Source organism: Aulostomus chinensis, chromosome 14 (assembly GCF_037954235.1).
Source record: "Aulostomus chinensis isolate RoL2024-O1b breed Wild chromosome 14, RoL_Achi_v1.0, whole genome shotgun sequence".
Taxonomy (NCBI): Eukaryota; Metazoa; Chordata; class Actinopteri; order Syngnathiformes; family Aulostomidae; genus Aulostomus; species Aulostomus chinensis.
The window spans coordinates 5,955,273-5,980,090 of NC_141333.1; the positions used below are offsets into that span (position 1 = coordinate 5,955,273).

Below are 24,818 nucleotides of genomic sequence, written 5' to 3' on the forward strand. Positions count from 1 at the left end.
TGCAGTCGTTTTCACTTTGCTCTATCCTACAGCCATTTCTTTCATTACCACTTCGTTAAATTCATGATGCCTGGCGACTGAGGCATTGCATCCACTCTCTTTTACCTATGCTGTGCTCATGTGTTAAAAAGGATAGTTTAAATGACGACCTAATACAACTCGGCTTTAAACAAACCACAGGAATATCTCATCTCCACGTGGATTTTTGGATTTCGGAAATCCGTTCATACAAGTGGATGTCCACCTCTCTAGTTTGCTTGTGAAGCTCCTCCCTCTGTTTATCTTTGGTCTGGTGATTGACAGGAGGACATTTGGGGGGGAAAGTAACTTTTGCAGCAGAATTCAGACAGGCTGCAGCCAGTGTGCTAGCAAGAGCAAGCTAACAACTAGGTGCGAGCCTTCTGTGCAGCTACTGATGAAGACCACTTGCCATAAATTGCACGCCCCTAGGTGCCGACATGTGACGGGTGCATGTGCAGACATCATTGTGTGTGTGTGGAAACAAGTTGTAAGGGTCTTACCCCTCGTATCGTACAGTGTGCAGCACGAGTAGGAATATGAAGTAAGAAGGGTTTTTTTTTTTTCTGCAGTGAAATGCTGAGCTACTGAGTCACCGCTTCTCCCGTCTTGTCATCACTGAAAATGCTGTGACCCTCATCCCTCCTGTTGCTGATGTCATAGTGCTGGTCAGATTAGTTATCTCGCTGTGTCCTGGGTTGTCTTAGCTACGACAGAGGTCAAGCATGACAGTGCTCCATCAGCCTAGGAACTGAAGAGTGATCATGCAATTGCTCTGCTGGCTGAATAACGTAGCTTTCTACTTTTGATTAAAAGCGAAAACAGACACCTGATGACAAAGAGAAACTCCAGCAGGCTGCAGAATTAAGCTTCTGAGCAGCAGCGGTCTCATTTCAGTAAGTTCAAATGAGTCTGCAGGCGTATCCAACCTTTTTAATTTGTTTTGGGGTTTTTTTAATGTCTGAGGAGAATGAAAAACAATTTCAAGGTTTTATGCTGATTTTACTGGTTGTCTGTGCGGCACTGGAGTCTTGACAGCTCACTAAACCCTTATCACAAATTTTTAAGATGTCACTTTATTCTTTAATGCGTTCATTTTTATTGCCACTTTGGAGTAACACAATAGATCACATTGAGACATTAATGGCAGTCCTCCTTTCCTCTTATGGAAAAATCTTGAGAGCATAATTTGGAGAATATTGTTAAATGGAACCTACAAATGAGAAGAGCGATGAATCCTTGTCCGTGCATTTGCTCAAACCATCATTTCCATATTTTCTCTGCATTAAGGCCAGCGTGCTCGGCCTGGTGTTTATGACCGTGTCAATCGATGTTGCCAGTCAAATGGATGCCCTGCTGCTGCGAGCATCAGTAAAACTGCCTGTAAGCTGTAAAATAATGTGAAGGAAAGTTCTACGAAGTATTGGATCGACATAAAAATTGTAGACAAGTGCTATTCATGTCAAATTTAGATTCTGAAGGAAGCTTGGAAGACGCTAATGCTACCATAGGACCCCTTTTTAGGAGTAAAAAAAAAAAAGTTTGCAGTATGGTCAAAAAACATGAAACACTAGTTAAATTTAACAAATAACATTAAACCTTTCGACGATATATCCTCAAACTTGGAGCCATTAGATTTTAATTCAACTCCATTTGATTTGGTTTCATTTTCTCAACTTGTCTCAAACCATCAGATGAGCAGTGCTCTCCCCCTCTCTCTCACTCCCCCTTGATGTTTACGGCCTCACCGGTTTGCATCATTACCCCTCTGTAGCCGCGGGCTAATAACACAAACCCGAGTGTCCATGGCTCAAATCTCCTGAATAGGGAGATTGTTAGGAGGGAGCGACGGGGTTATCAGTCATGTCAAATTCCTGGCCAAAGTGGCCACTTTGTTTAGGAAAGAGATCTGGCTTTGTCACGGCTTGGCAGTCCTTCATTCCTCTCAACTGATAGAAGCTCAAGACAGCGGAACAAGACCTCTAAAAATTGCTGTGCCGCCATGCGTACATTTTATTCCAAAATTACATGTTTTCACTTTTCCTTTTTACAGTTTAAATTTATCCTCAGATTTCACTGAGTGTTCTCATGGCTCATGCAACACATTCATACCAGGGATAATCCACCCCATGATTCATCCTCTCATCAGACTGAAAACAATCTATTCCGTGGAAGTTCTGGAAGGCTGCTGTTTTGGAGGTATAAGATGTTCATCTGCTGTGATTTGAGACACTGAAAGTGAAGAGGGCCACTCAATCACTCCCAACACAGACTTCATGAAAGGCTGTGAACCAGCCGTGACATGGGAGGATGCCATCAAGCCATCAGTTAGGAAACTTGAAACGGGCCGTATATAACTTGACAGGGAGTGATAGGGTTCAAGGTGTAGTGGGCCATCGTAGTCTGTGAATCACCAGATATAATAAGGTGTGATGATGGGGTAGGTCACACTAGAAATGAACTCTGCATCCTTGTTGCTGCAGGATAGAAAAGGTGACTCACAACAGCAGGACTGTAACAAATGTTTGTGTTGTTGCCTCCGTATGACTCCATTTACGCTTATCACTGTAAACCACGGCTATGAGCTGCTTTGTAAACTACTTCATCTGAAAATATATCCGCCTTGAATGACTGCTGCACACCTGAAGGTTGAAAAATCACAAGTGAGTTGTTGGTCCAGCCTCCTATTCCTCTCTCTGCTGTTGACAGTCCAGCTAAATGTCAGATCTGTCAGCAGCTACCACTTTACCTCAAGCGACAAAAGAGGGGTCAGGTTGCTGTTCGTGGATCAGTGTTGGCAAGAAAAACAAAATTAAACTCTGGGATGTATCCCTCCGATATCGAGAGTGAGAACTAGGTTTGGACATTTATTCTAAATATTCATCTAAACTGACGTGACATTATCAGCGCTACTCTCCTCAGCTTGAGTCCTATTTGCTTCTTACCGATGTTATTGAATGATAAAGCACCATGATGTTCCTCTTTATGGCTCTGGAAAATTGGGCAAAACAACATGTAGGGTCACTGGGGTCACGATCCCGTATGTACAAGCTGACTGAGGCTCGCTGAAGTTGCACACCAAGTAGATTTCAATCGGAATCAACTTCAAAAATCAGAACTCTCCCTTTCACAGGTACCCACAGGGATTAGTTTTAGGCCAGACAGAAAAACCCATTCAAATGCAGTGTGCAATGTTACAGGTCAAGGTGGAGTAGGATGGGGTATGTTGGTGGGTATAGACATCATTGGAAACACTGTTACATGTTTGTTAAATCTTTTGTGCGTGTGCAAAATACACAAATCAACCATAATTAAACATTGCTTTAGTCTCGTGTAAAACCACTAGTGGCAAAAGCAGTCCCTGTAACGTTGGTTGTTACCTGCACCAAGGAGGTGATGTGATCATCAGCACGTGTCTGTTAGCAGGACCTCAGAAATGAACAGAGGGATTCTGCTGTAATTTGGTCGAAGGAAAGGTAATATTACAAGGAACAAGTGAGTGGATCAACTTGTAGCTCCTGAATCCTGAAGGCCATGGTAGGAGATGCGGGAGCGTTATTAACTCCTCGGTCTAGTTATCCAGTCTGAGTGCTTTCTAGTCGCACCAGTCGAATTAGAGTTGTGAAATTGCATATTATAACACATTCATCATTAAAGTAAACGGAGAAAGTCTTGAGATTGCATTAAACAGAAAAGTAATAACTTCTGCGAATGGAAGACTCTATCTCTCCACCATTTAGGTAAATATTTGATACCCATTTGCTTCCATTTTTGAAGCAGCTGGTTAAAATGTGTCGAGAGCTGATTAGGAGATGAAGTACAAACGGAGAGTGGGTTTGGGTGTGTAATGATAATTTGGAAAAGCAAATTGAAAAAGCTTGTCTCTTGCATGGCTTTTTCTTTTTTGGAAAATTGTCATTACTTCCTTGAAGTAGTGTTTGGGGTTTTTTTGGTTTTGTTTTTTGTTTTAGTTTTAATGACTGTTGAGGCTCTTGAATGTCACGATGTCAGAGCCTGTTCATCAATCATCGTCCGTTGCTTACATGAAGATGGCCGCTCAGACTTCCACTGAAAGACACTGAGGTACGCTGTCATAACCTCCAGCTTTCAGACATTACTTCAGCTGACTGATGTCATCTCGCTTATTTTGCCCACTTTCCATCCCTTTGTCACCTCCAATCTTTATCATTTACTCCATTTTCCACCATTCACACGTTAACTCTCTCCAAAAATACTCCAGTCAGACAACCCAGAGGCAAAGAGAAGTGAACTTTTTTTTTTCTTTCTGCTCGTCAATAGTGTGTATGTGTGTGTGTGTGGCTGGGGAGGTAAAATAAGTATATTCACATTAAGATTTAGCCATGGCTGGAGGAGAACAGATGGATTGAGGAGTTTATTAAGTCTGAACAGAGACTCGGACGGACAGCTCATTAAAACTACAGTGTGAGCACCTCCTCGTAAGAGTCAAGCAGTTCATAAAAATTGAGCAAAAGACGTTTAAGCAGACTCCAGTATTTCAGATGAAGAAAGATGACAAAGTATTAGTCAAATTCACAAAAAGCCCTCAAACCCACCTTTTTACACTCGTGTTTCATTGTCAATCCTATATAATAATTATGCCTTGTCACACGTGAAAGAAGTTTGCTAGAACAAGGAACCTTTGATCAAATTTCGGGTACCATGCTCACACTGCAGGAGGTTCAAAGAGCCCAAATGGATACCTTCACTTCTATTTCAGTAAAAATTTGTCATTTATTCGTACTTTTGTCTGTTTTTCATAACCTGTTTCCTGCCATGCTGTTGTAAAGTCGCACCTCAGAGTTGGAGCAGTTTGCTGATCGGCTGACGGAGAGCAGTGTTACTCTCTAGCTCAACATGTGCGGCAGGTAGGTTGCCGCTCCGCTCCCATCATCTTCGCTCTCCTCTCCAGATTGATGCCGAGCCCTTTCCACTTGACTCCTGGCTTTTAAAAACGCTGGCGAGACCACAGAGAGACGACTAACTCTGTGTTCCACATCCTGATACCTGCTCCTTGAAACATCAATCTAAAAACAGAGAGATTCTTTGGCTGTAATCTGCTGTTGTGTTTTATGATTTGCGGAGACACAGTGTTGTGTAGTGTGGCAGAGCTTTGTTTGTGTGCTGCTGTGTGGAGAGGAGAAAGAGGTGGAGCGCCATTCTGTTTGTTAAGCGTTCCCTTGTGCTCTCCCTCGGCTGCTAAACTGCTGACTGGCACTTTCCAGAGCAGAGATGGAGAGCATACAAGTCTATAGCTACACACACACACACACACCTGGAGGGCTTACATGGCTTTACATGAAGTGCTGGTCCTTAGCCAGCTACTGCTGCCAACAGCCCATCATCACACGTTTCACCTGGCAGTGTCTCGATAGTCCATCGTTTTACCGCTCTCCTGTTAAAACGTGCCTGTGTGTGTGTCTGTAATATGCTCATGTGTCAGAAAATAAAGTGCTGGCAATGTGAGTTGAATCCACGAGGCACAGAAGAGCAGTGGAGACTGTTGATGAACAGAGGGCTCCTTTCCAGCCACATTATGTCTTTATAATAGGTTTTATCTTAGTGTGATTACATTTGTTCCCACAACAGCACATCCTGTAAGTCATGGATTACATCATGTCTTTGAACACAGACGGCGGAGTAACATTGAAATCCAGATTGAAAACTGTTAATTATTCAATAGAGCATCGATTGCTGACACGGAGGCTCAGTGATGCGAAAAGGTTCAGGTCCGTGTGGAGTTTGTATGTTCTCCCCGTGTCTGCGTTGGTTTCTCTGAGTATGAATGTAAACTCTGGCAGCTTGTGAATGAAGCATTTAGCAGCTCCTGGGGCAGAGCTTTCCCTCTGGAGCTGGGAGAGGCCCAGACAGAGCTAAGGGGAAAGTAAATATTGGACTTGACTTGACCTTGGTGTCCCCAATGCTCGCGAGCACCCCTGCTTTCACTCCTTTCTTCTTTGGCTGAATAAAAATGAGGAATAAATGGTGAAACAAAAGTTTTAAAAAAAAGTTATTTGCAGCTGGAGGGAAACGTAGAAGGAAAAAAACATTAGTATATTCAGGTTCAGTGGACAGTCCTGAGGGAGGTCGACCGTTTCATCTGTCTGTCACTCCTCACCAGCCAAACACTGAGATTAGGTTACTGCTGACAACCCAAACACTCTCACACACACACTCACCTGGAGTGGTCTCCTTTGTCCAGGCCAATGATTTCTGCCAAAAAATGACCTCCTTAAACAGCAAAGACAAACTAAGGATCAACGTGTGTATTTGTATTTGAGAGCACACAACTGTGCCTGTTGATAATCAGGAGGAATACTTTCTGGATTCCATTTAAAGGGTAAAGGATTAGAGTTGCAGAGGTTGATGATGTAACCTATTCCGTGATATTTGGAGGTTCAGAACAGAACAGAGGGCGAGGTGCTTACTACTTTTTCATTTTTAACAAAATGTAATGTTTATGGTGCCCTGTGTGTGTGTGTGTGTGTGTGTGTGTGTGTGTATAGATATACATTTTTTTTCACGCTGTTTTTGTCTCATATTACATACACACACACACACACACACAGCACTGACCCTTGAACATGTTATTCTTATATAATTCTCTTGTACAATACTTTTATTATTTAGTCAGAACCACTATCTTCCCTGACCTTCTTTATATACATTACATGTACATATTACTCTTCCTAGATTGGACAAATTATTGCCTGCCCGTCATGAACGCATTTCCTTCAAGAAAAAAAAAAAAGTGGCAAACCAAACTGGTTGCATTTAACCTCATTTAGGTGCCAGTGTGAAGCTCACAGTATCGGCTCAGTCTATGCTGTGTACAAATACTGCATCACGGTTGCCTTGATATTATCAAAATGTGTTTAGTTTTACTTAAGTCTGCTGTGGATGAGTTGTATATGATATTGTTTATCAGGTTGATCGATGAATCGGTCTTTTCAACATGTATATTTTCTGTAAAGCTTGACACGTCCAACTCAAGTATCTTACAATTCAGTCTTCACTGGCCATAAAGTAGGTGGTGGGTGTTTGGGACAAATGTAAGGAAATTTCAGTCCAAGTGGACATTTGAGTTAAATCTGAAGAAAATCCCTGAAGTCGTTCCTCAAATTGCGTTAATGTGAATGTAACGGAAGGAGGCGGAGCCGTACGGGCAAACAACCTCAAACCTAACGATTGCACTGTCGCTCCCCACTGCAAAAAAACACAGCAACTACATATGTGTCAACTATTCAAGACATGTACAATGATTCATTTATTCCCCAAGCAGGTTTTATGTCAATTAAGGTGATTACATTCATGCCTGAATCATCTCAGGGAAATAACATTTGCTTTTTGACAAACACTCGCTAATACCCACACACTCTCTTTTTGAAACTCCATAGTATTTCTGGAGCTCTTTGACATCTTTGTAGTAGCAAGGCATAAAATTAGCTGATAACACTCACTGGCTGCTGCTGACTGAAAATCACTGAACTGACTGAAAAGTTTGTCTCATGTATTGACTTTGAGGTGGTTTAGACTTAATTATTTGTTCTTTTCTTTTGTAATCCAAACATTTATTTATATTACTTGTCTGGCAAGTAAAGGCTTGAAGCCGGTTATGTGACAGCTGGCTGGGTTTGTGTCCTCTGAGAAAACATTTGGGCTGAATCTCTAAGGAGAGCAGAGATGCATTCATCACATCCCGTGTGTGTGTGTGTGTGGGTGTGGGTGTGTGCACGCGCTGAATCTGAGTCCTGAGGTGTATCAGGACTTCTGCCACTCCAAATACATATAGTCCAGACACATAAAGAAACACAAACTTGCATGCATATTAAAAATGACATTCTCATGTTTTCAGACTACTTTCTGGGTGGCTTTTAAAACCAGGATCACAAACCAGACATCATTTTTGACCATTAATAATAAAACGTAGTTACAATGTGCAGCTTGTCTACAGATTCATGATGAAACCACTTTCGTGGGTCTTCTCAAGTACATTATAAACCAGACAGACTTCAGTGGTTCAAATGTACAGCAGTATATGGTGCAATAAAAACGCTGGATCAGAGTTTCACCCTTCCAACCAAAAACAACCTCAAAAACACACAAGCAACATCTTTTTGCGCTCAACACACAAGAATAATCTTGAACATAAACCCCTCTGTGGTCATTCATCCACATAAGCCCAAACGCATAAGTCAAAAATGTGTCTCAGGTGATGCGTATTGTATTACACGGTGTTGTTTACACTGTGCTGTATTATTTTGTAGCTCCAACGACTTCATCAAGCAGTAATGTGTCCGGAGCAGGTTTCTCCCTGAGGAACAACAAAGTAAATGTTGATGATTGAATCCCAAATGAACTCAAAATGAACAGCTTCCCAGAACTGGCGAAAAAACTAAAACCTATTTATTAGCACGGTTCAGCGGCACATTTAAGAGAAAGCACTACCTTGATCAGGGAGCTGTTGTCTCTATCCTGTTTTTTTTTCTTTTCCTTTTTTCTTTTCCATTTCATCGTCCCAATTTTTCCCACATGGATTAGCACATAGTCCCTCCTGGCTAGTGTGATTCTGTCCGCAGTGACAGATGTATGGAACCTCAGTCCCAGATGTGCCTCGACCCCCCCCCCCCCCCCCACGATTACGAACCATGTTCTGATATAATCACACTCAGATGCATGACTTCATAAATGTGCATGCAGTTCTGTGGTGAAAATGTGATTTGTGGAATCGGTTGTATTTGGATTTAACAGCAATAGACGACGACACATTATGCAGGGTGCAGAATCAGTACATTAAAATCGTGATAAGCACATACAGTATATATTGCTTCAAAAACAAACATTTACACTCTCACATGTTGGCTTCACTTATTTTGACTTCTTTACACTTTTTTCACACACAAACATGCTTCATCCATGGTTGACAACAGAGTATGAAGTGTAGGTTGACTATCCTTTACTTGACTGACCCTAAAATGTACCAACCTACCTTGGTGAAACTTGCTTTTTGTCTCTAATAAGGGACAGCTGAATGTCCCCACAGCACGAGGAACCACACACACACACACACACACACACACACGCCAGCTGTGTCAACAGGTGTATTCATAAAGAAGAAAGTCTAGTGAGAATGTGCGTAGCCCTGCATACTTCACGCTGTGGGCACACGCGGTCTTTGGCTGAGGCAGAAGTGGCAGAAATGTTATTTCATTTAAGTGAGACTTTACACAACTTTATTATTGTAACATTTCAAAACACTAAGAGTACTTAATATCCAATTTCATGCCAGTGTATGACTTTGTACAGGTCTGTTGACGCATGTTAAATCGTGCACTGTGTCACACATAATATGACTGATGAGATCGTGTGTGCTACACAGGCAGATGTGTGTTATAGCTGTGCATAAAACCGGTCAGTACTTAGAAATTGCACTCTTGAGCTCACAAATGTTTTTTTTTACCCTCATATTTCTTTGATTCCAGAGTGCAGAAAGAGCCAACTACATTTATGTAGCAAAAAAACTATAAACTGACCTTTTCGCGCGGTTTTCTTAAGTATCACTCCGTATAAGCCAAGTCTTCTTTATCAAGCTGAATGCTCAGCAATCAGATTTAAGCTCAAAACAAACTATAAAGCTTCCAGTTTGGCGCTGCCATAAGCTAGCCAGTCGCTTTATTGGTATTAGCCAGCTGGTGGCGCTCACTCACGATAGCACCGAACTGGAACTTCCTGACTTCACACCGACTCGCACTCTTGAAGCAGCTTCTGGATCCAGTCTGGAAGCATCTTATTACTACATGAGTGTGTGGGTGAAATATGGAACATTACCTCAGTCTATATGTATTGAGGTTGCTGGAGATACTAAATTTGTCGCCCCTCCATGAATTTCTGTGCTCGCGGCACATTTGTGTTTCTAGGACGCAGCTCAAGACATGTAACCAACAGACATTTATGGATCCCAGCTGAGAATCTCCAGCATCTTAGCCTCCTCAAACCAGAATCTTTTTATTTTGAAATTGCTGTTTGACCTACATTTGTATTCTTATTCGACCACATGTGCTGTGTAGTTATCACTACGGCTGTGGCTCCGTCCCTCATCTTCCTCACCATGGCTGATCAAATCACCATCTAACTGTGAAGCTGGAGACGGATACAGTGCAGACTGGGGCATCAGCCTTGCGTACACAAAACAAGCAGGTAGATGGTCACCAGGCAACAACATGAGTTTCTTTGAACCAGAGAGATTTACATATGCAGAGATCTGAGATTATCTAATCTTATGCATGTCTCTTTTACTTCGTTTGTGCCAGAACTAAATCATAACCGCTCCCTCTGAAACGTATCTCCACGGCTCTCCAGCTTTGTGTTTTGTTACCACGGTAACACTTTAAACAGAATACATCCCAATTATTTTTCAAAAGATGAATGATTAGGGGAGCTAACAAAAAGCTATTATTACATCTTTACTTTTCAAACTTAATCTCTCAGACGAAGTGGAAATTTTCTCTATACATGCAAACACATAAAAAGTATCTAGCACAAAGCCTCAATGTGTCTGACTGGGGACTGATGGACAGATTGTGGGATGATGGAGGGGAATGTGCCTGAGAGGTGGAGGCGTCGGGTCTGACACGCAGTCTGACAATCAGAAGCCTCGCTGGCTCCACGCACTTCATTTCTTTCTTTCTGTCTGCTGCCTCTTTTTCCTCTCAGCCTGTGCAGCCTTTCCTTTTTTGCTTTATCACTTTTCAGTGATAAGACGCACGCATGCACTTGTGTTTAAGGAGTGATTAGCCTGTTATTGGCAAAATTGTTTTTTAACTTATCTGTTCCATTTTAAATGTCACGCAAATATTGGTTTGATTGGGGAGCCTTCAAGGTAGCTGACTTACATTAAAGAGAGACTTTGCCTATTTTGAACCAGCTTTGTATCATTAAAATGTAAATGGTACATGCCAGTGAAAAGTATTTTTGTGATACTTCATCCAAAAAAGTGTCATTTGTTCATCAATTACTGGCCTTTAGATATCTCAAACTCAAAGACGACTTCTTCCTGAATTGATAAAATGCCAGCCACAGCAGTGTTTCGGAAGACTTGGATTTATACTGGATGATGTATTTGAGAGCTTGTCATCAACCATTTTGTATAGTTTTGCTGTTGTTCATCTAAAGTCTCCGGTAGTTTCCAAGAGTGGAAGTTTCTTGAGTCACTAAAGTCATGAATTCAGAACCTCTACTGGCTATGGTTGAGCTCCACGCTCATCTGCAGGCAGGCAACCGGCTCAGCATAAACATTGTACTTCCACTTTTTTTTTTTTTTGCCTACCGCAGTGGACAGTCAACTCCGCATCTCACCACTCCGAAAAAAATATACACAGCCTTTTCACCATGCTGTCACCAAAGCTAGCAGGCAAAACGGATGCCTGAACTTGGAGTGCGAGCATTCACAACAGCTTGTGATACAACTGGTGCACTCTGCTTGTTGTAGGTTTTCCAGGTTTGAGCATACACGAAGACCACAGTCCTTTTTTTTTCTTTACAAGAAGCATCAATTTAGTGAAATCTACACCTTTTCTCCAATTTAGCACCCCCCCTTTTTTTTTTTAAAGCACACGTTAGCAGGCACAAATTTCTTCCTTAAAGACAGTTGAAAAATGAAGTGGGTCTGTAATACATGTGATATAGGAAATCTGTAAAATGATAAATGCCTAGAACTGCAGTGACATTAGCTTGACAGGCACTATCTAAATTACACTTGCAGGTGCAATATAATCTCAGTCCCATATCACCCTGCCCAGGCGTGAACCCTAAAAGTTAAACAAGACTTGTTAACGTCAGTCCTATTTTCATCACTCATCCATCCTATAATACTCCCTCATTTTCGGAGAGAAAAGTAGCCCCATTTGTCAGCGCTGTCACGGCTGTGTTTTCTCATTTGTCTGTCAGCGATTCGGCTCGGTGACTTAACAGCAACCTAATTCCCTCCGTTCTTTCATTCGCTGTTCACTCTCGCTCAGGTGTCGGAAACTCTCTATGGGGCAGTGATTTAGTGCTTGGGAACTTAACTATTTGAAACTCACAAAGGAAAGGAAGGGCTTTCCTTTTTTTTTGTATGACGATTGATAAATATTCTACGGGGGGCCAGCAAACCTATCCCATGTTAATGGGCAGTTACGTAGCGAGGAGAGACGCACGTCTCAGTCCCTCCACCGCTCCATCCTTTCGTCTGCTGTCTTTTTGTGTTTCTTTTCGTCTACGTCCAACAGTAAAGCCACTGTCTACAAATATGCACCTGATCTGCAGTGACTGAAGCTTTTCTGTTTTTATTAGTCTTCTCTTGGCCGACACATTAGTTTGATGGATTATTAGAAAACAGTGGTGACCGCACACTGTAATTTCAGGCCAATGTAGGCCACCTTAAATTAACATCAATTTCAGCCGCTCATAGACTGAATCTATTTTGAATTGCATGTTTGCTTTAAAGGAACAGCTCAGTTTGGTGGAGCGGTTTGTCACTTTTGGAATCTGTATCCCTGACGGTGTTTTCTTTTGGACGGTGCATAGAATTAGAACAGCTGAGGTTGTCTTATGATGTTGCTGTTTTTCTGGTCTCTGCTGAAAATATCGATTCATTGAGTTTTCGTCTGTCAACGGCAGAAGCCAAATGGTGAATGTAAGAACATCGGGTCATACTGCATGTTTGTAAGGTAAAGTTTTCTCTACTGCTGTTTTGTCTGTTTGCAGATTATGTGAATACTTTGAAGCTGATTTTCACCAAACTTGGAAGGATACAGCCTGGGCCAACATTTGGTTTGGCTGAGTTCGCTTTGGTGGAGATATGGGCTCTCTGAGTGTCTTACAGTTATAAATGGCCTGCATAATTCATCATACACTATCAGTCTGGTTTAATTTTCAGGTCAAGTGCTACACTTACTTTTAAAACCCAATTAGATTTTTTTTCTATGAGCTATTTGTGACACCACTTGTACTAGGATGGACAAAAAAACAACAACAAAAAACCAGGAATAGTTCATACAAAGTAACCAGAACGCTTCATGTCTGAGGTCATTATTCTCAGTTCTGAAGCCTTTAACGTAAACTCCTTTAATGTTAGGATAAGGTGATTAAATTCAAACTTTAAAAAATAAACTAAAAAACCCCCCCCACCAATGTTCACTTTTTTTTTACTGAAGTTCTTTGTTCAGCTGGCGCAAGATGTTGGATTAGACTTGAAAGGTGCATTAATCACTGAATGTTCAAGAACTTCCAGGGGAGGATTTTTTTTTGGGGGGGGGGCATTTACTTTCTGACAGTTGTGACAGATGGTTGAATTCCCAGCAGGGATAGAAGGGAGTGGAATCTAAACTTACTCTCATCTCTGAACATTTTAGTAAGGGTGAGTCAGGTGGGGATATGTTCTCTCACCTCAGCTGCTCTGTTTATTAAAGGTTTACTTGAGGGTTTGGTTTCTATACTTTATAAAAATCTGTTCAGCTGCTGAACAGAGTTTAAGGAGCAGCTAAAGTTCACATGTAGTGTGTAAAGTCTACATTCAAATGACATTATTGCGTTCCAATCAATGTGTAAAGGATCACTTCACTTAACATCCTTTGCAGATTTGATGGAGAGTCAAACTGCTCCAGCGCGATAAGAGCGGCCAACTCATCCGCCCATTTTCAATCCCCTTTCGTCTTTGACCAAGAAAGACAACCCCCCGTGATGTAGAAATCGCCCGGTGACTGCTACAAGTGTGTCTGATTACATCTGCACTTGTCCTTGCTGTCAAAGAGCCTGGTTAGCTTCATCTGTTGTGATCCAGCTCATGCGAGGCTATAAAGGAAGCACCGCAAGCTGTGTTCAAAGGAGCATACCTTCATCTTGAATATCAAACATTTGGCAGGGAAAGCAGTGCGAGTAACTCAATGAGCAATCGGCAGTAAGAATAAAAGCTGACTCCATGGGTAACATTGCTAATCTCTAAAAAAAGCTGCTTATCTTGACCTCCTAACTGGCTAAATGTGGTTTTAGACTGATGTATTATTTCAAAATGATTCATATTTAGATAAATCTTATTATACAGCTGATCTGCGCGTGCGCACACACACACACACACACACACACACACACACACACGGGCATACACACACATCCTTGTACTTATGTCTTCGTGAGGACGTTCATTGACATAATGCTGTTCCCTGGCCCCTTACTCAAACCTTAACCATCACAACCAAATGCCTGACCTGAAACCTTACCAGAACCTAATTCTAACCCTGACCCTTAAACCAAGGTCTGACCTTCAAACAGCCAAGTGATGTTGTGATGACCGGCCAAAATGTCCCCACTTTCCGAAAATGTCCTCACTCTGCATGGCGTACAAGTTGTGAGGCCTCTTAGCTTTTTCTCTCTCAAACCAGCCTGGTCGAGGCAGATGGCAGCCTGCTCTGAGTCTAGTTCTGCTCTCCGGAACCTAGTATTGCTCATGGGGAATTTGTTGGGTCTGGACTTACTCTATATGCCCAGAGATTTGGTTATAAAATGGTACTGGATGCTGTAAATACTTGCACCTGTGTGGGAAGCAAAATTCAGTTTTAGAAGTAAAGACTACGTAACTACTTAAACTTGCCTTTTTCAATCCCACCTTCTGGTAGGAGTCAAATGTTAAGGTAAATAACTTGACTCAAATGTGTTTATATAGAAAATATACACTTGTGGAAGTAGTTGAATCAGATATACATCATCTTCTCTCTCATTTGGTGCAGTTGCAGTGTATATTTTTGAGGATAAAATCTTCTCATATTCTATTTCTCGTGCAACCCGTGGGTGTTTTTTTGTGCTCCTGTGCTTCGGGGATTCCTTGTTTCCTAAACACAGCCAGCAGATATTAACTATATCAATCTCAGACACAGCTTTTGGCGCTATATTTTTGCACATTTTTGTACTGCTGATCCACATTGGCCTCCCTGTGGCTGTTTCCACCATTTCCTTCCAGCTAATGTTTAGTCATCTGATGCTGTGATATTCTGTGTGATTAGCCTGTGGCGGAGACTGCCTTGTGCTAGTGATTCATCACCTGTTTGGCAGAGGTGACTGCAGAGTGACTGAGCAGGCGGTTACTGGTATGACGTGCGGAGCAAGCATCTGGTGTAGGGGGTTAATTGAGGGCGATTAAGGTGATTAATAGCGTTGTTTGAAGTAAAAACACAAGACAGACTAGCTTGTGTTACAGAGCAAATATTTTGGGGAAAAAATCCATCAGTGCCATGAATGCAGCATAGCTGGAAAGGTAGCAGTCAGGTGTCTGAGTGTAGAAATAGTTAGGCTCTCAGCTTAATGGCAACATGAAAAAAAAGGTGCGGGTGTTACAGGCAGAAGACTGTCAATAGGAGGAAATAGAGACATGGACTTGTGTATGATCAGTGAAGGGGAAAGAGTAATATTGACATGGAGCTGGCTGCTTAAAAAGAGCTTCTGTTTCACATAACTTATTGTCCTAGATAGAAAGTGTGTGAGTGTGTGTGTGTGTGTGTGTGTCTCCATGCATAGAATCCCCAAACACATTGTTACTGCTGTTCTCCTTCACTTACCAGCCTGAAAATCTCCCACTGAAACAAAGCGCCACCATTCAAGCTGGCTCCTCCACCAGAGGTCTGTGTGAGGGACTGTGCTCATCTGAACAGGGAAATTCCTGAAGCCTGCTGGAGCCACTTGGTCCAATTTCCTATTTACTTCCTATTTAACCTTCCACATCTGCACTCGTCCATCTGCCCTGGTATTTCTGTGGCATCTTGTAAGTTCTAAACGGATCAGCACCACTGTCCTCTGTCTCTTTTTGACCAGCATCCTGTCTGATTGATCAGCCTGCACCTGATTGTTGGTCTGGATCTTTGTTTCTCTCTCTGCCTTTTGTGAACCACCTTGGCCATGCCTCCCCAGTGGAAGTGGTGACTTCCAGGCTGTGTTATGCTTCGACTATCCCAGGCCTCGCAGTGAACGCTTTTCCAGCTAGCATCTTACACCCTGCTACTAAGTGCTGGACTCCCACTTGGGTTCTTCCTGCATCAGTTGATCAACAGCTGAGTGCCTGTTCTCATGCAACTATCCAGCCGGCCAGGAGATGTTGGATGAATGAGGATAATTGTCCAACATCAACACTGCAGACAAGTGAGTTTTGAAATTAGATCTGAAAGAGGAGAACTTGTCCACAATGACATGAAGAGAAATTTTACTGGGGTTGGATCCAGTTATGGCAGTAAGCTTTGAAGTCGGCAGCTTTCCAGTGATTTCTATACCAGCTTCTTTCAGTCATTCGCGGCCTTGTTTGAAAAGTTCAGTATTTCTTGCTTTGCTTTGATCAAGTCATCAAATTACACTTGCGTCTCTTAAAAGTTTGATTAAAAACAAACGCTCTGCAGAATTGGTGTGAAGGACCGAGGCAAACAAGTTACCATGAACACGTTTGCGCATCCAGTCAGCACTAATTGGCTATGTTGCTTACATGGTGCAGTATCTGTTTTGACTGGTAAATGAAAAAGTTAGACCTTCCCTCTGCAACCAAACGACATTTCAATCAGTTTACTGTTTTTATTCTGAATGAGGAGGTGGTTTTTTTTTTATTCAGTTATTGCTTATAACAAATCATAATCATAGTATGAATGTCCATGTAAACCCAGGGTGGCGACCACTATCATGAATATTCAGTTCTTTTTTTTTATGCTCTTGTCGTCTTGACATCGAGGCAATGATGAAATCCCATCAAAATCCTGATATCCACAATGAGACATTTTAGCATCATTAGATTCTGTCGATTTTAGGTCCGACATCAGACTGATGTCGGACCATCAATGGATTTTAATTCCAACATAATTTCTTTTTCAGCTAATATTATACATCCTCCAATGTCTGTTGCCGTCCAGTTATGAATGCCCCATGCTGTCCTCTCGTCCAGCCTCAGCATTTCTCAGTATCAGCCACAAATTCTGTCCGTACATTGGAGCTGTCAACAAGTATAGATTTTGGATACATTCAGAATATTCTAAAACTAATTTTCCACCCATACCAGCTGAAGCTAATTCACGCTCTCTTCTCTCCGACTCAACTAGAACCTCAATAATAAATATAAATTAGAATTATTAGCTTTCCGTCAGCAAAAACATGAAAAATGATAAGCTTTGTAAATGTACAATTCATGGCAGAGGTGTTGTATTGGATTGTAACTGCGGTATCTAATGAAGCGGTATGGAATCTACTTTTGCCTCATACTCTGAACTCTATTTAGAGATCAGTGGATAGCCTTCAACTGCAGCCGAGTGCAGTCATGCAGTCAAGAGAAAAGGGAACAATTTCTACCTCAGTCCATATAACGATATATGCACCTGCAGTGCATTCACATTAGGTCTACCCATGCTAGTTACTCAGTGCTGATAAATCTGGGGTTATTATAACTTGCAGGTTTGATACACCCAGTCAAGTATAAAGCCTGCATATTTCCAACATTCAACTGGAGATGCATGAAAACACTTTCATACGGCATTTGAGACAGGATTCCCCTTCAGAGAGTGTCAGAGTTCAGAGTCCATCCTAGTCTGCACTAGTTTGACATCTGTAAGTGTGTGAGGGGTTTCCAACTCCTCCAGACATGAGTTGCAGCGATCAAACGCTCGCTCTGCTTCAAGTGGACTCTGTATACGGTCGGTTGGTGTATATTTGTGAGCAACCCGACAGCGGTCCGGCCACCCCTCCTCATTGCCTCTCCCTGAGGCTTCTATAATTTCTTTTCCCTGTAAAAAAAATTTCTTTTTTGGGAAGTTTTTCCTCACTCAGATCGGGGTTGAAGGACAGAGGGTGTCATCCATCAATCAAATGGAGCCACCTTGAGGCAAATTGTCATGTGGGGTTTTGGGCAAAATAAAATTTGATTGATTTGATGGAGGTTATGTTCTAATGCCAATAACACTACTTGGGGAATCGGTGAATTCCCCCCCCCCCCCCCCCCCCCCCAGCTATCACAGACAGGTCTATAAATGAGTCAAATTTGTCTCGTGCAGCAAGGGAGACGGAATGGGATCCGTCAAGGTCACATGTCAAAAGCAGGACACATGTCTGCATTCGGGGGAAGTTGTTTCATGTCAAAGAAGTAAACACTAACCAATAGCAAAAGAGTTGAGCAGAGAGGCAGACACGCTGACAAGCTCTGCCTCATCCCTCGTCTATTTCTCCGTCAGTCAAAACACTAACCTGAAATAGACGCTCTGTTCCCTATAAATGACTATAACACGTGCCCCCCTGCAACCTGAGATCTATAATCACTTCTTTTTTTTTCAGACACACAATTGTAACAGCTATTAGATGAAATTGTCATCCTTCTATCCCGTCTGTGTTTTCATTTTCTTAGTTCTGGCACTGGATCGGTCCAAGAGTTTGTCTGTGTGCATAATCTAAAAGGGAAAGTAAAACATACTGCTGATTTTGGCAGGATGGATCAGAGTTTGGGGTTATAGTGAGCCCAGGGGTTCCTGTTATCATGCCAGCTCAACTTGCCCACACTTTCCTTGAGTGCTTGTGACTCACGGCGAGCACTCTTACCTGCGCCAGCTGTTATTCTTAAAGCTCCGTGAACTTGACATCAAAACATGGTTTTATATGTCATTAGAATCCACTATCCTCTTCTTTAACAAACTAGGCATCAGATATAATCAATCACCAGGGTGCCAATATGTGAGCATTCAGGGTTTATAAATTCAAGGCATGAATAACATCGAGCTGGATCAGATTACCTGGAATCAGAATGTAGCCCAGGGATTTGTTAAAGGTTACGTTTGCAGAATTTTCTATAGAATCAAGTCAGAGCCAAGCTGGGTAAATAGTGCTTTAATAGTCGGGCAGTGTGAGCTGTTTTTGCATTATATTATTGTTGCCACCCTGGGTCTGCAAAGTGCCTGAACTTGCCTGGCATTTCTACTTTGAGCTTATAAAAGTGTAAGGCTGACAAATGCACTGTGGAGCTGATAGCGGCTAGGAGCTTTCTAAGGAAAGCGTTTACATTGGTAAACCTTTATTACAATGTGTATGAAAGCTTAATATTCGTATCTGATGAAAGCGGTTGTTGTTGTTCCATTTTTATCTACAAAGTGTCTCCTTCTCTGTATCAGAGGAAGGGATAGAGCCGTTACTGATAAAGGAGAACCATTGAGAAAGCATGCTAATGACAAGTATGTTGCACAAAACCGGTCGGGGGGAGGAGGATTGTCACAAACTCCAACATTTCATTTTAACCTGCAGCACATTGGGGTTTTAGCTTTGCAGAACTTTCCTCTCCCTGTTGTGACACTTGGGCGTGCATACCAAACAAACAGAAGTCCTCCAACCCAATAACCATACTGTATATGTTGCTTTTCCAGACCTCAGGACACGATGCATGTTTCCTGGACTGCTCACCTGTCCAGGGTGAAGCCCATCTCTCGCCCAGTGACAGCTGGGATAGCTCCAGCTCCCAGTGAGCCTGACGATTGAAGGATGGACGCTGCATAAGGTATGATTATGTTTGGGTTGGCATGTGTTAAACTGCATTACATTGCATGCATTTTACAAAAATCATCTTTACTCTGCTTTAGTGGTCAATTTATCTGTGCAAATGAGACCTGAGCAGTCGTCTCCCAACCTACCTCCTACCTCCTCGTCTGAGACGATTAATGTTAGAGAGCAACTGTTACCAGCGGGATGGTTGGCGCTACTGAATCAGCCCAGACATGTGACCAGTTTGTGATTATAACCAAAAGTGGCAGAAGTAGGTGGGTGTTTTTTTTGACATGTCATCCATGTCTGCTCGAAGTTTGCTCTGTTCAAGGCAAAGCTTCGCCACTTATAGTTCATGGATGTGCTGTCCTTTGATGGTTTTGTCTGATCACTGGCACACGTTTTCATCCGAGACGTCCGCTCTTTAAACTTCAGATTTTTCTCAGGTTGTCCAGCTTTGATGCTACATTTAGCCTCCTTCCCAGTTCAGCTCTGGTAAACCAGTCTTTGCTGGTTGATGTAAACGCTGAAATGCAGAGAAATGTATCTGACATTGACAGGTTCAATCAGCACCGCGGGAAGTCTTCTGGTGAGAGCTTCCAAGTGAAGGACGATGGTTTCTATGTGAAAGTCCCACACTGGAGCTCTGAGTATACTTTTGACATTCTGCAGTATTTCGAGGGAGGGTAAGGTCGCGGATCTTCAATGCTATAATGTTTTTTGGAGGGAGCGACCACTAGTAAGAGTGAGGTGAGAGAAAGTGCGGTCTTGTGGTCTGCTTGGGGTTCTAATATTGCAGAGGTAGTTCTTCCGTGGCCAAACAGCACCATGTGATGGTAACTGGATCACTACACAGCTGCAGCCGCCGGCACTCTCAGTCGTCCCCAAGGCTGCTGGAACAGTGACAGCACAGCTCCACACATGTGCAAGCACACAAATGCTGTACACACATACAAGAGTGTATGGAAAAACCCAAATAGTACTGGTTGGGGGTAAGTGGGGCGGTGGGGGAGGGAACTCTACCCTGCCTGTTTCAAAGATGTTTTTAAAGCTGTGAAATATCCAGTGTAACCACGGCAGGCTCGGTTACACACAGGGCTGTCTTTTAAAATGAGAGCCTGTGTGTTTGTTATTCCGTTAAATGAAGGGTGGCGGTGGTTAGACTGGAACCCAACTACAGTCAATTAGGAATTTCTGTGGCAGAGGGCAGACCAGACGCTTGTTCTCTATTAAAGCCTTGTTGTTCCTAATAGCTCTGATGGCCATCTCTGAAATTATGGAGCAACTGGAGCATGTTACCTCAAAATATCTGGATGATGTTGATGCTAGAGAGAACAGGTCAAATTTTATTTAGATTCATATTTGTTTGGAACAAGAGTGCCAATAGCCCCAAACTCTCCAACTTGGTTGGAAACGTTTCTTTTTATGTAACTTTCCATTGCAGAGCTGTTAAAAACGAATCGACAAAAATTCCTATTTGAAAGATATCTTGATAGTCAGATGAGACATATTTTTGATAGTGTGTGTGTGTGGGGGGGGGGGGGGGGGGGGGGAGTAGTACCCAGAAGTAGGCGCATGCATATTTTTTTCAAGTGTCAGTTTGACTACAAGTTTGCCCCTTCAGCACACGTACAGTACATAAAACCAACGTGGCAATGGGGCATTCGGTCCTTAAATATCAGCGTGTCACAGTTGCATTTTGCAAGAAGCATCAAATATTATATAAAACTTCTGAGGGCTAAATTATGTAACCCAACATCTCTCAGATTCTCATTATTGGACAAAAATTGATGAGCCATTTTCCAAAATAACTTTCAGACTCCCAGCACTCATTTCAATCTTAAAATGTACAAATATGTATTTTTACTGTTAAAATTGACCTCATTTATACCTTTGGGATAATTGACACTTTGATTATTATTTTTTTGATTATAGTTTGAGCCGGTCTCTGTAAATTCATTGTTTTTTTTTACCTGAAGCGATGAAACAAAACTAATTCCATCTATAATTCACAGCAATATTGCTGCACCGTTCCAATCATAAATCATCTCACGTGGGCAGTTCTGATCATCCTAAACTGTCTCCATGAAGGGTTAACTCCCTGTTGACTTCCACTGATGTCCCTACCTCTTTTACATTCAGCGGTGTGACCCTCTGTAGGGCATTTTGGATGATCAGAAGCATTGCGGTGTGTTTAATCCAGGCTGTTGTGTTGCACCGGGGATCATAATGTGTGGTATCGGGATCAGATTTATCATATAGGTGATGTGAAAGACTCACTACATGCCAGGAGTGGTAAAAATCCTGCTGATCTCCGCCCTTGCAGTATTATTTACTGTCTATATTGTGTAGAGTAGCAGAAAATCAAATTGTCACAAATGTCATTGGAAAGTGGTTCTAGAAGTTAAGACCAATTGTCCTCACAATGACAGTTTGAAACTCAAATTGGTTCTCACAAAGACACACACTCAAACACGGAGCGGGTGACAGAGCTGTAGTGTAACGGCACACCGATGTCTCTGGTTCAGGCTTGGCTACCAGACACCAAACAGCGTCCAGGGCTGTTGCAGGGCAGGGTGGAGAAGTGAAGTGCTGGTTGGCAGACAGATCAAAGGCATTGCCCTGAACCTTGATACTCAATGTTTCAGATACTTTGTTGGAATGAGTCGAAGGAATACTGCCTGTAGTGTAATGAGATCAAGCATCAGCTCACTAAAGATAGCGGCCTTCCAAAAAGAATCTAAAAAAAAAAAAGAAAAAAAATCCCAAGCACTTGTTCTTGGGGAAAGTTTATTCACATTTCTATTGATAGAATGAAAACCTCTCTCAAATTATTAGCATGTCGCCAGCGTGGTGTATTACGTTGTAAATTCAGCTCATATTTGACCGTTCATATTGTGTATATGAGCAGACAGGAGGTGAGCAGCATCTGTCCTGGTGCTTTCACATGACAAAATCTGTCGGATATAAATCTAATTTACAGTCTGCCTCTTAAACCAGAGACAGAAGGAGTGTTATTGTCTGTCCAAACAGTGTGTCAGCACAGCCCTGCTCATCAGCCTGGGAGAGTCCTAGGAAAATGGCCGTCATTGCAGCAGGACAGGTGCTTTTTGTCCTCTCCCATTCAGTAATGAGGAGAGTTGGCAGGACAATCAAAGGCTTTCTACTGAGTCTTGATACTAAATGTTGCTAATGATCTGTCCGTCTGGCCTGATATGTAGATCATACCAAACATCAAGACGGGTCTGGCCACTTCAGTCAGGTCTTGAAGCACAGGTGTCCTGTAAAGCTGCCTTGGATGTTAATTTTTACTTCTCCTGCTATGTCTGACTCTGCCTTTATCTTGCACTCTTTACAGCAGCTGCATGCAAAGAAGGCGAATGGGAAACAAAGACCATGTTGATGGTTGACCAATAACCGACAGTTGTATGATGGTAACGCGCTAGGCCAGAAACAGGTGGTGGTGTCAGTGGAACTGCAGTGAGGTATAGACCTCTCTTGGCTTGCCCTGCCATGGAGATACTGTCCTCAGCTGTGTTTGTAATTCCACTAAACTTTATCGAGGAAGTGTGGATCAAGGACAAACCCGTTCTGGTTTTGGGCAGATTTAGTTTGGGTTGAAGTGGGGCCGCAGAAGAACTAGTCATGGTGGCACCAGGTGACAAGGGGAAAGGACATATTTTGATGTACTTCTCCTAGAGAGCAATCCATTTAAATTTTGGTGAGAGGCTTGGTGGTGGTTTGCTGTGATGATGAACAGCATTAATGTGGCAAAGCAGCCAATTCTGATATGCTAAAGAGCCTTAAACTCTTGTAACGGACCTCTACATGATCTTTTCCACTTTAAACATTTGACACCAAAAGGTCACTGTGTTTTCTTCACATAATGCATCAACGTGTTTGCCCTCTAGTGCCACCTATTGGAGACAGAAAATGATATTTGTGACAGTGCATTTTGCTGCGTTTAAGTTCCAAATACCATCAGCTTTCGCCTCCCTCTTGTTCTACTATCAGTGCTAGCGGCTCCTAATTAGGGCCTGTGCGAGAAAGAGTTAGGGGTCGAAGGTTCTCCTCGGTGGAGGAGCGGACTCTGGTTTGAAATACCATAGTGAAGGTGAGCTGAAGAGTTTAAGAGGCGGTGGGCCATGCCACATCTCCTCCACCCAGCAGCTTTCTCCACCTCTGTTCTTTATTTCCAACAATCCCCGTCACCGTTGCTGCTGATAGTCCATATGATGAAAATCTGTTCGAGTGAGAAGCCAAAGCAAAGCTTTTCTGCCCTGAACAGAGTGAAATCAATCTCACTGTAATGGAAATGAGCTGCAACCAGATCATGCAGGAGCACCAGAGGTGGGCGACAAAAGGCAGAAGGTTGAGGGTGAGAGTGTGGAGCAGTTACAAATCCAAAAACATGTTTCAGCCAGTTGAATCTGCTTTGTCAGCACGCTGGCCTCAATCCAGTCCCACCCACCCCCCCCCCCTTGTCCCCCCCCCCTCCCCCTTCCTTCCCTTACCCACAGAGGAAAATGTTAATAAAAAGTCAATTGCAGACGGAATCAAACGTTTCCAAAAGAGCACAGAACAATAAAGCTAATCTGTCTGTCACTGACACAAGCCTAACAAGAACGCTGGAACGTGAGCAGCATCATCCATGAAACCGCCACATACCTTCTGTGAGGATCCTCTTGCGCTTTCCTCTTGCTTTACCAGCCAGGAAATTGATTCACACTATGTTTTATTCCTCAGCAAAATCATTGTCATAAGCGGTTGAAACTTGTCTTTATCATCAAAGGAAAAATGGCTAATTTACACTCTGTAAATAAAATTGAATATAGTAAAAAAAATCAGTGCTGATAATGAATCACATTCAGTCACATATTCCATGTTTTCAGACGAACAGCCTCGTCCTCCTCTGTGCCAATCACCCGTCTGCATGTCTGTGAAAAGTCGGGGAGATTTCTGATGTGCTGTTAGATAGAAGCAAACAAAGACACAGAGCAGCGCGTTATCGCCTCCGTGTTGACGCCACGAGGTCCAGAGTTGTCAAAAGTATCTGACCTCCATCTCTGTGAGATTACAGAGCAAACCGAGGAGAGAAAAACTAAAAAGCGGATATAGATCAAATGCGTGTTCAAACAAACTCTGCCGGCGTCGGGCTCAGCATACACTGAAGAACAATGTCGCCAAGGCAACACTGGCACCCTTCCACCCCCTTTGGTTGTAAATTTCCCTCAGTGTGTTGGTGGGGGGGGAAAGATGTATTTAAT

General features: G+C 42.6%; 1 long non-coding RNA gene across 3 annotated transcripts in view; it reads left to right on the forward strand.

Moving 5' to 3' along the window:
• Window positions 1–24,818, forward strand: part of LOC147249544 (uncharacterized) — an 81,041-nt gene that overhangs the window by 8,869 nt on the left and 47,354 nt on the right. For all 3 annotated transcript variants that reach the window (XR_015119228.1, XR_015119227.1, XR_015119226.1), the window contains exon 2: window positions 19,437–19,567. This is a non-coding gene — a long non-coding RNA (uncharacterized LOC147249544). The remainder of the gene's footprint in view (window positions 1–19,436; window positions 19,568–24,818) is intronic.